At 42.7% G+C, this 5724-nt stretch overlaps 1 long non-coding RNA gene across 1 annotated transcript; it reads left to right on the forward strand.

The window, feature by feature from the left end:
* Positions 1-1131: 1131 nt before the first annotated feature.
* Positions 1132-3287, forward strand: LOC142777360 (uncharacterized). The gene is made up of 3 exons (XR_012888049.1): positions 1132-1270; positions 2587-2672; positions 3036-3287. It is a non-coding gene; the product is annotated as an uncharacterized LOC142777360 (long non-coding RNA).
* Positions 3288-5724: the final 2437 nt, after the last annotated feature.

Below are 5724 nucleotides of genomic sequence, written 5' to 3' on the forward strand. Positions count from 1 at the left end.
TGTGTTGCCGTATGTGTGTATACGTGTATGTGTGTGCGCCTGTGAATAAGTATGCGTGTGCATCAGCCCGTGCGCCCTCAAATTTTGTGTGTGTGTGCGGGGGGGGTGGGCACTGCTTCTTAGTGTTTAAGGTCCCACACCTGTTCAGACTGGGAGTCTATATGGGAAGTGGCTTAAGAAATGGCGGTGGTCAAGGCACTGTACACTAACTATTCAGTACATGGAAAACAGCTGCACATTTTCGTACCTCATCATTGCTTACGAACTTGCTGTGGTAACTGATTAGCTCCGTTGAGGCGCTTCTACGCTCGAAAACGTGGGTTATGACCAATTCCCACGGAAAGCTGTCACTGCACTTATGCACAACCATCGTTTATATTAACAACGTTTAACAAGAACGTGCACTGCCTTTGCTACAGGTGCTTAGCTAGCTCATTGGGCAACCATATGGAATTATGTGCTGATCATGTGGTCAGCAAAAAGTTTGTTATAACAACCTCGGCACGTTTCGTGGTGCATGACAAGCCTTCTAAACATCCGCTACTGCGGATTAATTTGTTCCAGCTTCGACTACGCATTCAGTGTTTGCGGCACCATACGCGGAATCGCCTGACACAGACAATGCAAAAAGAAATTTCTCTGAAAAAAGGTGTAGCGATGCTCTCCCGCTAATGCCACCGAGGACGAAATAATTATTGTTTCTGGCCATTCCATGGTGCACTTTGTTTTGCGCAAGTTTTGCTTCACTATTTTTCGCCCACTGCAATCGCATTCCGTCAAAATACTCAAAGAACCCGAGGCTGGTAAATAACCTGCGTCGCTGTGCGACTGGCTGGAAGGAGAGTGGCCGTTTACAAGGAGTCATTCCGCGTTGAACGGCCCTCCGCCGTATGCGCCATAGCGTTTGCCTTTCGACGCCGTCTTGGCGGGTTTGCCGCTCCCCCCCCCCCCCCCGCTCAACCCGGCCAGCGTTGCTCTCACAACGGCGGCGTAGATAAGCGAAGAGTTGCGTCACCGAACACCTGCGTCGACAGCTGCGGCGCCGCCACGCCGCCGTCAGTGCCTCCTCCTTCTCTCTCTCAGTGTTGCCCTCTCTGTCTCATCAGTCTTTCAAATGTGTTGCGTTGGTCGGGGGTCTTGGTCGCTGTGTGTGTTCTAGCGAACAGGCGCATATTCAATGGTGGTCACGCATGACACCGTGTTCGAAGTGACGCTCGGATTAAGGAATATTCATGGAGTGGCGGACACGGACAACGTGGGCCTGTTAACGGTGAGTGTACTGTTTTCCTAGGTAGTAATCATACAGCGCTAGCTGGGCGCCTGCAGCAGCTCTGCCGAAGTAGGCTGCCAGCCATTTACAACAGCATGCGTTCGCGGGCCTGTTGCAGATGCCCGATTAAACGTGGGACTTAACGAGTTCACACTGCTATGCGCGATGTTGTGTAAGTGCCTGCATCACTCATACAGTGAGGGATGTGATCACTTAACAAGGGCGGGATTAGTTGCTGATCGCACATTGTCTCTACGCTGCACAAAGTGATTGATATTGTTTTAAGATGTGCTTTGGGCTACATCGTAATAACATTTCTATTAATACTCAAATGTGCAACGTGCTTCTGTAGGTGTAAGCGCAAAAAAAAGAAAGAAAAAGCAAAAATTATGTTCAGAGGCGCACTGTACGAAATGGCTTTTTTTTTTGCTTAAAGACGGTATAGTTGGAGGTGCTGATATGCCGCGATGCTCCCACCACGTGCGCCTCGGTCTTTTAAGCTATTTAGGACAAGTGCCACCAGCAACAGGGAAAGATCTAGCAGACTTCCAAAGGCGCGTTGTTGTGGCCATCGCCGTGCGTTGTTTTCCCTCGTTTCTGTTTGCTGTTTTCGTGCTTCGCTTTCATCTGCGATAATGTTCGGCGTTATAACAGAATCGAGAGAGTATACGAGACTGTTTCAGCTATGTGCGGTTTCTCTAGCATAAGTCATGGCTGCTGCAACGTAGTCGGCGTCCGCGCGCGTTGGTGTCGTTCGAGCGCTCTTACTTGCGTGATTGTGTTTTACTGAGTATTTAGGCACGGGTTACGTTAGTAAATTTCGTAGTCAATAATCGCTAATAGCGTGCCCCTGATTGCCATCAGAGGATGGGCTTGGTTGTCGAAATATGCCAGACGCTTTTTCTGAAAGCAAGCTTTGAATTTTTTTAAAAGAAGTATTTTCATACGTGCAAGGCAGTGCCTATTGCAGGCCCGCAACTCTTTAAAAACTGGACGAGCTATCGTATCTCTTATCAAATTACAATGAATTAAGATGATTGAATTATAGATGACGAATTTCTGTGCTAGATTAGGTGAACAAAACACATGTTCGCAGCCCTACGTCTAGAAAGCAGGCAAATAGGAAGCACAGCGTCAAATTTGGATTAGATTCCATTGACGGAGCGTCTTGTGAGAGTAGAAAGAACGAGAAAATTGTTCATTTTTGATGCCCTTATAGAGGCAGTCAGAATTGCACTGATTGGTGACTTGTAACAGTTCCTCAGATTGTTAGAGGCGTGATTTAAGTAAGTAAATCTTTTACTTTTTTTTTGCAGACCTCTTCGCTAGTGCCACGCCCAAGATCATTTGTTCTCATGTAAAAGAGAAAGCAGAGATGTCTTCACTGTTTGTACATGAAGAGGTAAGTTTCTTGTGCGTTTTGATTAATGCTACATGTTCTAAACGTTGTACTTTAAGAATTGTTTTTCACACTGGCTCACTACCCTAGAAGGAATTTGATTCTTAAGTGAGTTCAGGCTTTCGTAAGTGCCATTTTTGAGCTGTAGTCTTACACTTCACCTCATTTCGGGAATTCGCTGTATGCTGGAAAACTCTTATCTTTATCATACGAAATTATTGGAATGTATGGGTTGTATGCTTCGAGTTCAGTGTAATGTCAATTACACGCCATTTCGAAGGATACACACTACACATTCTTCATATATGGTGCTGCCAGAACAGCACGAAAATTTTTTATGAGAAGTCATATTTGCTCTTATTACAGGATGAGAGGGTGCCGCTGACGTCCTGCCTAGTCTACCCTGGACCCAGCCTAGAGCAAGCCTACTTCCTGAACCTCCACATGGATAACCGAAAAATCTTCCGTGTCAGTAATGACGAAGAAGGAAGGAGTGACAGCACTGATGAGTTGATTTTTTTTTATTTTCAACATTGTCTACGGCCGCAAGGCCTTTAACAACCACCGTGATTGAGCGGCTTTTTCTCGGCGTGAGTTTGGAGTTTATCAAAGAAGTTGTTCAGGCAGTATGACGCTGAAAAATTTAGTGTCACAATGCCTGAACAACTTTTTCTAGTGTGTTCATGGTAGATGAACAAATATTGTTATTTGTGTAAGTTATTTTGCCTAAATATAGCTGGACCATTCCATGCCAAACGTCCCAGCCACTTTGGCGACCATCTGAATTGTATTTGAAAAAAAAAGTGCTGACTTACTGCGTTGAAAACAGTGAACTGCTAGAATACTTCAGCGAGAAAAAAAGTTTTGTTCATGTGGCTGGCTTATAACTTCCTGGCATAATGCCGTCTGTGTGCTGTTTGTAGAAAATTTTGTTTTAAAACTACCGCTTATTTTTTCTAAAGCAGATTCGGTCTACCTGTTAAGTAAATGTGCTTCTGTAAGGTATTTGAATCTCAATAATAATAGTGCAATTTTTTTGCCACATTCGCTTCCAAGAATAAAGCCAAAATGTGTTATGTTTGCATTTTTTATTGCAATATTGCACTTTGTATGAATATCTGAGCAGTGAATACTTACTCCAAAGAAGGTATATTCTGAGGAAAAAATATCTTTATATCTCTCAGGCTGCTGAAATATACGAGAAAATATCACGAATTTCACAAAATCGTGATTTTTGTCCGTACTGAGATGCAATTTGCTCCATGTTGTGATACAATGAAAACTCATCATTATACCTAAACTGTAAGAAAATGAAATTCTTTTCTGTAATAAAAATCTTATCGCAAAAAGGACAGGAAAGAGCGCTGTAAACTGAATTTTATTGAAGGTGCTACGAGCGTTTTTATACTGAGCACAAGACCAGGGCTCATCTGCAACAGCACATGTGTGACCATGACAAAATAATTTTAACCGAGAAAAGAATACTCTTTTTCGGAAAAGATAAGTGAAGATGTACTTATGCATTGATCCTTGGCCTTCCTGATAAAGAGTTCTAAAATCTCTCATTTTTCTGCTTGCTTTTTTTCAAAAACCGTGTTTTATGAAACCTAGGACTACACTTACATTCTTTACGGTGTCCGGTCATGAGATTACTATAGCCCTTCTTAACATTTGAAGCATGCTGTCTTGCTTGATAATTGAAGCATTGCCCAGTTTGTCCTATGTTTACTTTTCCACGTGTTAGCGGTATCTCATACACATTAGATGGGCATTCAGTAAACCTATTCTAGTGACGAATGGTGCAAGATTGACTATTCCTGTTGCTGTAAGTACATGCACTTTTGAAAGCTTGCAAGAGGTCGAAAACAACAATGTCATATCTGCTGGCTCTTTTCCTAAAATTGTGAGACACCTTATGTACGTAGTACCATCTGACATGCAAAGGTGATTGGTCATTCTCTTTTTCTTTTGGTCCTGTTTCCTTTAACTTTACTTTCTGCAGGAAGGTTTCGCAAACAAGTGTGATGATGCTGTTGGGGTATTGGCTGGTGCTATCAGCCCAGGAGTGCTAAGAATGTTCTGCCTTTTGATAGTGGGCATTCAAAATTAATAGAAAGAGGAATTGATACCACATGTATTCAGGCCACCCTTCAGAAGTCATGTTAGCACAAGGGTGAGGTCAGGCTTAAAAACCAGATTAAAAGACTAAAAGATGCTGGGTATCCCAACAGAATCTTCACACCCGTTTGCAAAACCCTCCTGCAGAAAGTAAAGTTAAAGAAGACAGGACCAATAAAAAACAATGACCAAAACCTTTGCATGTTATACCACATCACGTGTCTCACAACTAGAAAATTAGTCAGCAGATATGATATTAGCGTGTTGTTTTCCACCCCTTGCAAGCTTTCAAAAGTGTGTGTACTAAACAGCAACAGGAATAGTCAATTTTGCCCCATTTGTCACAAGAATAGGTTTGCTTAATGCCAATTTAACGTTTGTAGAAATATTTTTTATCAGGTAAACCAATGATCAGTGCATCACTACACGTTCACTTATCCTTTCCGAGAGGGAGTATTCTTTTCACAGTTAAAATGATTTTGTAGTGCTCACACGTGTCGTCGCGCATGAACACGGTTCTTGTACTCCGTATAAAAGCGCTCGTAGCACATTCATTAAATTCAGTTGACAGTCTGTGCTCTTTCCTGTCCTTTCTGTCTCTTCCTAAAGTTGTCGCGCTGTGACTAGCACACAACCACGATGAACCAACTCTCCCAAATTAAGCTCTTGTTACGTAACACGTAGATGGAGTTTCGTATGGAAAGAAGGAGCGGTGCTTTTAAAATAAAATTTTTCACATACAACACCTAGACGGCATTCCAGAAAGTTCAGAAGGCAGCCACGTGACCAAATATTTTTCCTCTCCTAAATATTCCAGAAGTTCACTATTTTCAATGCAGCACGAGTTTTTCGAATACATTTGAGATGGTTGCCAAAATGGCTGGGACATTTGGCATAAAGTGACCCAGCTGTGTCATTAGCCATAATTATGCATTAC

Source organism: Rhipicephalus microplus, chromosome X (genome assembly GCF_043290135.1).
Source record: "Rhipicephalus microplus isolate Deutch F79 chromosome X, USDA_Rmic, whole genome shotgun sequence".
NCBI classification, from domain to species: Eukaryota; Metazoa; Arthropoda; class Arachnida; order Ixodida; family Ixodidae; genus Rhipicephalus; species Rhipicephalus microplus.